The sequence below is a fragment of the Musa acuminata genome, chromosome BXJ1-7 (genome assembly GCF_036884655.1).
Source record: "Musa acuminata AAA Group cultivar baxijiao chromosome BXJ1-7, Cavendish_Baxijiao_AAA, whole genome shotgun sequence".
NCBI lineage: Eukaryota > Viridiplantae > Streptophyta > Magnoliopsida > Zingiberales > Musaceae > Musa > Musa acuminata.
In genome coordinates, this window is record NC_088333.1 from 44085424 (window position 1) to 44095555 (window position 10132).

Consider the following 10132-nt stretch of genomic DNA (forward strand, 5'->3'; position numbering starts at 1 on the left):
ATCCCAAAACACAAAAGGCCATCGTCCAAAATTTAAAAATTCGACTTCAATCCCTTTTCTAGTTCATTCCTCAAGTAGATTAAATGTGTATCTCTTAGTTGTCGTTTCTAAATTTGTTGAAAGAGATCAGATTGCACATAGATAGAGGCCATCAATATCATTAACTCATGCCCTTTTATCATAATATTCAAATCATAATTTGGGTCAGTTCGAACACACACTCTATCCCAAATCTCAAAAAGCCATCCTCGAAAATTTAAAAATTCGACCTTACTACCTTTCTACTTCATTCCTCAAGAGGACCAGATGTCTTTACTAAACCTCAATATAATCTTGCACATCAAATGAATCAAATATCTTTGTAATCCTTAAATCATGCTCCGATACCACCTTTGTCACGCCCCCCAAATTATCACAAACAAGAGGTGCGACCTTGTCTTAAAATCCAAAAAATTAAAATGTAATCTACAATCTAATCCGGATTATCACATACTTTGAATTATTACCTTGCTTCAAGATTTAGTTATTGATAATTGGGTCAGTTAGAACACATACTCTATTCCAAAACTCCAAAGGCAATTCTCCAAAATTTGAAAATTCGACTTAAAACCATTTTCTAATTCATTCCTCAAGTAGATTATATGTGGATCTCATAGTTGCCCTTTCGAAATTTGTTGAATGAGATCAGATTGCACATAGATAGAGCCATCAATATCATTGAGTCATGCCCTTTTCTCTCAATATTCAAATCAAAATTTGGGTCATTTGGAACACACACTCTATCCCAAATCGCAATAAGCCATCTTCTAAAATTTAAATGTTCGACTTCACTACCTTGACTACTTCATTCCTCGAGAGGACCAGATGTCCTTGGCATCCTAGATTCCTAAAAGATATCAAAGAAAATTTTCTTCGCTCTCTATTTAATTTACTAAATCGCAATATAATTTGGCATGTCAAATGTATCAAATATCTTACAGTGATCCTCGAATAATGTTCTGATACCACCTCTGTCACGCCTCCCGAATTATCACATTTAGGAGGTATGACCCCGTCTTAAAATCCATAATTTCAAAATTTAATCAACAATCTAATACAAAATCTAAACTAAATTTGAGGACACCAAAAATCGTTCAAGTCATAATTCATACCCATAATCCACAATTCATAAGCAAGAAGACCAAATGTCGATGTCATCCTAGATTCTTAGAAGATATCGAATATAAATTTCATCGATCTCTATATAATTTACTAAACCTCAATATAAGTTTGCACAACAAGTGAATCAAATATCGTAGTAATCCTTAAATCATGCTCCGATACCACATTTGTCACGCCCCCCAAATTATCATATACAAGAAGTGTGACCTTGTCTGAAAATCCATAAAATTAAAATGTAATCAACAATCTAACCCAAATTATCACATATTTTGAATTATGACCTTGCTTCAGGATTTGGTTATTGATAATTGGGTCATTTAGAACACAAACTCTATCCCAAAACACAAAAGGCCATCGTCCAAAATTTAAAAATTCGACTTCAATCCCTTTTCTAGTTCATTCCTCAAGTAGATTAAATGTGTATCTCTTAGTTGCCGTTTCTAAATTTGTTGAAAGAGATCAGATTGCACATAGATAGAGGCCATCAATATCATTAAGTCATGCCCTTTTATCATAATATTCAAATCATAATTTGGGTCAGTTCGAACACACACTCTATCCCAAATCTCAAAAAGCAATCCTCGAAAATTTAAAAATTCGACTTCACTACCTTTCCTACTTCATTCCTCAAGAGGACCAGATGTCTTTACTAAACCTCAATATAATCTTACACATCAAATGAATCAAATATCTTAGTAATCCAGATGTCTTTACTAATAACATCGGAGCATCCCATGATAAACATTAGATTGAATGAAACTCTTATCTAACAGTTCTTGTATTTGTTTCTTCAATTCCATAAGTTTGATTGGTGCCACTCTATAGGGAGGCTTAGATATTGGGGTTATCCCCGGGGCGAAATCAATAATAAATTCAACTACTCCATTTAGAGATAATCCAAGTAAGTCATCCGAGAATAAAATAAGGATCTCTCTGAACACAGGAGTTTTACTTAAATTAGTTTCTTAATCTGAATAATCTTTTACAAATACAAGATAGCAACAATAACCTGCGATGCCCATGAAACTTCTAAGTTCTATTATAGTCATTGATATTTCCCATTAAACTACCACTTCCACTTTCGTTGGATCAATAGAGATACCTTTCACTGAAATCACATGGCCCAAGAAGACAACTTCGTTCAACAAAAATTCATAATTGATGGACTTTGTAGATAAATTTTTTCTCTTAGTATTGACAATATATTTCTTAAGTATTTTTATGCACCTGGTTACCCCTCGCATATAGTAATATATCATCAACGAATACAATTATATAGTGGTCCAAGAGTGACTGAAATATCCTATCAATTAGATACATAAAAGCTCCAAGGGCATTTGTCAAGCTGAATGGTATTATTATGAATTCGCATCGACCATATCAAGTTCTAAAAGCTATATTTGAAGTATCCTCTTTCATAGTCTTCAATTAATAGTAACCAAATCTCATATCAATCTTCGAAAAGATATGTGCAAAATACAATAAATCAAATCAATCATCAATTTTGGGAAGAGGTTACTTATCTTAATGTGCACCTGATTCAACTATCTATAATCGATACAAGACCTCAATGGTTAATCCATTTTCCTAACTAACAACATCAATGGTTAATCGCATGATGAAACATTAGACCGAATTAAACTCTTATCTAATAGATCTTGTATTTGCTTCTTCAATTCCACAAACTTGAGAGGTGGCACACTTTACGGAGGCTTAGATATTGGGGTTGTCCACGGGGCGATATCAATAGCAAATTCACCTACTCCATTTAGAGGTAATCCGAGCAAGTCATCCAAGAATAAAATAGGGAACTCTCTGAACACAGTTGTTTTACTTAAATTAATTTCTTGTTTTGAATAATCTTTTACAAATACAAGATAGCAACAATAACCTGCCATGCCTAAGAAACTACTAAGTTCTATCATAGTCATTGATTTTTCCCATTAAACTGTCACTTCCACTTTCTTTGGACCAACAGAGATACCTTTCGCTGAAATCAGATCCTAAGAAGATAACTTCGTTCAACAAAAAATCACATTTGATGGACTTTGCAGATAACTTTTTTTCTCTTAGTATTGACAATATATTTCTCAAATGTTCTTTATGCACTTGGTTACCCCTCGCATTCAGTAATATATCATCAACGAATATAATTATACAGTGGTCCAAGAGTGGCTGAATTATCAATCTTCGAAAAGACATGTGCACTATAAAATCAATCAAATCAATCATTAATTATGGATAGAGGATACTTATTCTTAATTTGCACTTGATTCAACTAAACATAATCGATGTAAGACCTCAATGGTTCATTCGTTTTCTTAACTAATAACATCGAAGCATCCCATGATAAACATTAGATTGAATGAAACTCTTATCTAACAGTTCTTGTAGTTGCTTCTTCAATTCCAACTCTTATCTAACAGTGATTTGGTCTTATCTCACAGCTTCCTCCCTCCTCTTCTTCCTTACTCTTTACTTTTTTTTCTCTCCTTCCTCCTCGTCCTCCTTTGTCTTCCTCTTCATGTATGACAAAGAGTTACTTATGCATCACTAAGTCATCAAGTATTGTGAGTATAAAATTTTCTACATTGATAATCTACACTGTTCATCACCCACTTCAATACTTGCAAACACAGTCTAAACTGCAACAAGATCGACATCTGAAGTGGATGCCATGCTTGAAATTCACATTTAATTGAGTGGTGCACAACTCCCTGACCAAATCACCGTTAGAGGTATGCTTAGGCATTTACCCTCAAATCCCTTTTGATTTGTGGTTTACGATTAATTCAACATCACAAACCTCTAAAGAAAGCAACACATCGCTACAAGCCTAAAAATTTTTCAAGCATATTCAATCGGTGTAGAGAACATCTTTAATGGGATTATCAAAAAGGAAAGAGAGAGATGATTAACATCGTGTTGAGGGCCAATTCCAAGAAGGTGACCTTGATTGGTTGCACTTAGGGAAGGAATGACTGAAAGATGAAGCCCATTCGATATGGACCATTCAAAGTCTTAAAGCGGATTATTGACAACAATTACCAACTCGAGTTGCCTCTATACATAGAGGTGTACAGAGAACCTAAATGCGTTTGAGACATTGATGCGGCCTTTGATGTATGACTTAGTGATCGACCAAGAGAAGGCTTTAGACGAATACAACATTGTTGAAAAGAAGGTTACTACCATGAGACGAGACGCCAAAATAATCGAGTAGGACACAAAGGGTAGAATCTGATTCAGTAAAGTGGTTCACAAAAGAAGCCAGTGAACTAGAGTTTCCCTATCTTCAATTTCAGATTCAACTCCAAATGGGGGGAGCCATGATTAGGGACAATGAAACCAGCTCAACTCCAAGTTCGACCAGCCCAAAGACGTAAGCCCAAGCTCAATTTGAGTTTGACTCAAGTTGAGAAGATAGATTAGGAGTCCCTACTTGAGTTAGACTCTAATTGAGAATCTAGGATTCCTTTGTGGGGACTAAGAGTTGGACTCTAGTCCTTCTTTAGTAAGGAGTTTTACCCCTCTACAACTACAAGGAAAGGGGTAAGAAGGGAGGGAAATTAGAGAGGTGATAGTAAGAGAAGCCTCAAGAAGCCGAGCTAGTAAGCTCAAGAAGTCCAAGCTAATGCTCAAGAACACTACAAGAAAACATTTCAACAGCCACAAAAATTTTGCCACAAATATTTAGTTTTGTCACTAAAAAGTAATTTAGTGACAAGGTTATCACTAAATAAAATTTTGATGGCAAACCATAATTTATCACTAAATCATTAAAATTTGGATATTAGTGATGATATTAGTATCAACGTTGTCACAAAAGTTTTTAATTTTTGATAAAATATTATATTATGATAAATAATATCTGAATTGATAATAATTTCACATTTGTCATTAAAATTTAACGCATGTTTTGCCTCTAATTTATATATTTTTTTTCTATATATGATTATATATATTAAATTAAACACACTAAAGCTAAGAATACCTAAATAAGAAATGATTTGCCTAACGGAATTGGCTTACCCTCCTTGCAACTCTCCTTGCAATCAGTAGTAATGTGATTGGCGATTGGCAATCGATAACCAACTACTGACAACCCCTGTCCTCTGGTGGTAACCCCCTCTCTCTTTATTCCCTCTTCTCCCTTTCCCAGAAGCCACTGCACTTTCTCCTCTACAGAAATTATTGTCACACCCACTATCGCTGGTAACATATCCCCCTTTCCTCTTCCCCCTTTCTTTGCCTTAGCATCTTCCAGCCAAGATCAAACATCTCCAAATTCTATGGTTAAATATTTGTACTGTAAGATCATCAAATCATATGGTTAAAGATTAAACATCTCCAAATTCAACTCATCCCTAGCAAACCCTAAGGAAGCAATCAAATATTGGTTGCTTCCTCAAGCTTCTTGGAGATGTGACCTTGGTGATTGCTAGTGACACTCCTCCATCGAGGATGGATCACCAGCTATACTTTCATTTATGAGCTGAGTTGTAAGTATAGTTTCATATGTGAGTGCTCAGCAAAGATCTTTTAAATTGATTTAAGAGCACTTGGAATGCCTATGTTAAGGAAAAAACACATGTTCTAGACTAAAATATTATGCACATAAGAAATAAAATAAGGAGAATAAATCATAATGCCTAGTGGAGAAATGTTCAAAGTTTAAGGACATAACAAAAAATAAATGGTAACCAGCACAAATGTCCACCTGGCCAACATGAAAAGAGAATAAAGGATCATGTTCATAAGACAAATGCAGGTTTAAATTGCAGATTCATGAGATGAAGTAGTTTTCTAGTATAGGATCTACTTCCTACAAAAAAAATATGCACAAAAATAATTCTAGGAAGGATCTAGATGTCATGTTCAATAAATTCTTGCTGAAAATCTCACATGAATAGGATACGAAGTATCCTATGCATACAAGAACATGGTTTGTAGACTCACGGAGTATTAAAAAGTAGCCTACAACAATTTTGGAAAAATAACAGACAAAATTCAGAAAGAAGAATATAAATTATGGATACGAAGTTAAAATAGCAGCAAATTTTGTACATAATTAAACATGAGTGAAGTTCTAAAAGAACATAAAGATGAACTTTGAATAAAATTACCAAATTATACACTTTTGCAAAAAATATCTCAATATAGATAAGCTAAAAAGACATTATTCAGAAAGAACTAATCCAATTTGGAAAGGACAAGGTCTTCCGTCAAAAAACAGAGTTGGCTTACTGCATATTGTAATAAAAAATGCCACCTTCCATGATGACATTGATGCTAATAGATACCAGAGCTCATCCTTGTCATTTGATCCTACAATAGAACCAAAAGAGGAGTATCTTTTAATTCAATCCAAATTTCATAGCTATAAACCTAGTTAGGTTGCCGACACAAGAACAACCATATTTCCAACTTATGCAACTAAACTTTTGGGTGTTTTGACTTATAGATCACAATCTTTGTAAACTTTTATTTCAAGCTTTTGAGTAAGGCATGAACCAACAACTATCTAACATCAAACCAAGGTTTTCATAGCTATTTAGGCCATCTGTGGCTGCTTTAAAGTCAGCTAAACTGTTCTGAACTTTGATCTTATTATACATTTTAATCAGAAAAAATCTTGAAAATTAATAGATGAAACAATTATTATTGCATCAAATTATTGTTATCCCAATCATAAATATAAATTGAGCATCAATGAAAAGCCCAGTAATTGTTGTCTATATTAAGAAGTCAATCTTGTGTAGACTATGTCATCTTCTAGCTTAAACATAATTATATTAAATATCATTTGTCAACCCCTCGCATGAGAGAGAGACTACGAAGACAAGTAAAGCTTGTGTTACAAACAAAGTTACAATTTATTTCCCCTAGACACTCGACAACTAATTGAGCAAAAAGATAGTGGATTCTTACCTTTCCATATTGAAAACACTACTTATGAATTTTGTTTACTAAATTTGCTGGAAATAAAAAGGTATTGTTTAATATAGTGAAAACAGAACCCGAAACTGTTATAAATACACCCACTAGTATGTGTCTTAATAAATCAGATCAGCAACTAGTACTTCTATCGCTCACCCCAGGATCCATTATAGCCAAAATTAATGTACAAATCCAGCATATTGAGCCAGCACGTGAGAGAAACCACTACTAAATAATGAGATCAGGCGTAATTATATGTTACAAACTGGAACGGAAGGATGCCAGATTAAACTTGAGCTTAATAGATCATAAACCTTACTACCATGGGTTTCTATAAATGGAATAGTTTAAATAACTCCATAAAAGAGAGCAAACATATATATAAACCATGCTACTCCACATCAAAACCAATACTTTATTTTAGAAGTAAATAACCAAAGTGTTATCGGTGCCAAGTCTATGTACTATAAATTTAGCCACATAAAAAACTGCAAGTCATAGATCAATAAACGTATCATGATTAGAGAAGCTACAAGCTCCAAGGTCTAAAATCTCCAAGCTAATCTGAGATGTCTACCACCTCGAAAGCTATCAGGGACCAAATTTGCAAACAAGAACCATGAAACAGCCTACAGTCCTTATAAAAAAGGAGATCAGATGCGATTAATATACTAAATCAAGCATCAAGAACAAGGCCGCCCCTAAAACCATTGCAGATCTACCTGATCTAACGGTTTCCACTACAAACAACCAATGCTTATACCCACCATATCCGTCTCTAAAACAAGATTCCCAGCGCTAGATCAATAAAAAAAAAACGAAAAAGAAGAGAATGATACCGATCTGAAACCAAGAACAGATATCTGTCTAACGGATTGCTTGATCAAAGACACACCGATCCATAATTTAGTAGAGAACACACTTGTAAATAACGAAATGATAGACACAGGACTCAAATAACGAACAGATATCTTCAAATAACGAACATATATCTTCAAATCGACTCGAAAATAACGAAAATAACGAACAGATATCTTCAAACCGACTCGAAAATAACGAAATGATATCTTCAAATCGACTTGTAAATAACGAAAATAAGATAACACACTTGTAAATAACGAACAGATATCTTCAAATCGACTCGAAAATAACGAAATGATAGACACAGGACTCAATCGATCCGCTCAGGTACACGATCAGCAACCAGATAAACGAAGAAAACATGAAAATAGACAAAGATCTCCAGAAATCAAGGAAGAATTCGTATGAGATTAAGGTTTTACCCTTCCGAAGCGGCACCCTCATTTCTCGGAGACAAAGGAGAGAGGCGACAGAAACGCAAGAACGGGATGACAGAGAGGTCCTCTCGCATATTAAATGGTAGTGATTCCTCTTTTTTCTTAGGGTGCATACAAAGGTCCGTAAAGAAAATCAAGCATATAGAACAAGGCCACCCCTAAAACCATTGCAGATCTGCCTGATCTAACAGTTTTCATGACAAACAACCAACCCTTATACCCACCATATCCGTCTCTAAAACAAGATTCCCAGCGCTAGATCGATCAGAAAATGAACACGAAAAAGACGAGAATGATACCGATCTGGAAACAAGAACAGATATCTGTCTAACGGATTGCTTAATCAAAGATCACATCGATCCATAATTTAGTAGAGAACACACTTGAAGATATCTTTAAAGCGACTCGAAAATAGCGAAATGGAAGACACAGGACCCGATCAATCTGGTCAGATACACGATCAGCAACCAGATAAACGAAGAAAACATGAAAATAGACAAAGATCTCCAGAAATCAAGGAAGAATTCACATGATATTAAGGTTTTACCCTTCCGAAGCGGCTCCCTCTTTTCTCGGAGACGAAGCAGAGAGGCGACAAGGAGTGGCTGAGAGTGGTCCTCTCACGTACTACATAGCACTGATTCCTACTTTCTTTGAGGGAGCATACAAAGTTCCGTAAAGAAAATTTCAAGAACTCGGAAGCAACGACAGAGCTCGAAGAGACCGAAGACAGAGAACAAACGAAGCGTTTCAAGAAATATGATGGGGAGGACAGAGGAGAATATATAGGGGTGGAGTGTCTAGTATCATAAGTCGGTGAGCGGGAGGCCTGGGTTGCTAGAAACGATCCGTTAACGGAATACGATCTCCTCCGTCTCCATAACGACATCACGAACACGGAATCACTGTCAGGCAACGTGGCGTAACGGCATCGCTATGAATTGACCGCGTTACCCTCTACAGCGACATGTAATATACGAGATGCCTTCAGTACCATTCGCGCCAATATGGGCACGTGCAATCGCTAAAAAAATAATAACAGTCGTCACATTCATAATAATTACCCTAAAACAAATAAACTACTCGTTTAAAATGTCTTCTTCTTTTTGTTAATTTAAGTATCGGAGGAACAACATCAGACAACCTCCAGTGTCGTCCTGCCAAGTAGGATCGTCGATCGTTCGAAAACACCTGAATGACCTAGCCACAGGGAGGAATCTTACAACGAGGAAGATCCCAATCTGTCAATCCGATCATCTCGAACCGAGTCACTAATAAAATGATTTCCAACAAAACAATCTGTGTGGTCTCCCCATATCAAGTCTCCTATGTCAACCAGAGATACCTAGATAAGCTTGTACTCATCAATCAATGGTATTGAAACGCTGACGATCATCCCGTGTGTTCTCATCGGCACTGTGTTCAGCTACCAATTAGTGGTTGCTCGTCTTCTTCGTATGATACTATTGCCTCTTTGATTTGATGGTGAAGGCAAGCAATCTACATCCCTTCGGCTTTTAGGTATAATAGTGCCCGCTTGAAACCCTATGCTCCAGGCGTACACCTACTGTTTCCTACTGTTTAACACGATTGGGGCCAGATGATTATTTCGGCGATCCCACACACGACGTCATTTTCGCTTGCAAACTGACAGGGTGATGTTCTCATCTTTTCAACGGTTGGCTGAGATAGCATCACAAACCGATACTGTTCTTCGCAACTACGGCGTACCG

The 10132-nt window shown here is 35.8% G+C and overlaps 1 pseudogene; it reads right to left on the reverse strand.

Annotated features, from left to right (window-relative positions):
• Window positions 1-9086, reverse strand: part of LOC135679663 (uncharacterized) — a 43526-nt pseudogene extending 34440 nt beyond the window's left edge.
• Window positions 9087-10132: the final 1046 nt, after the last annotated feature.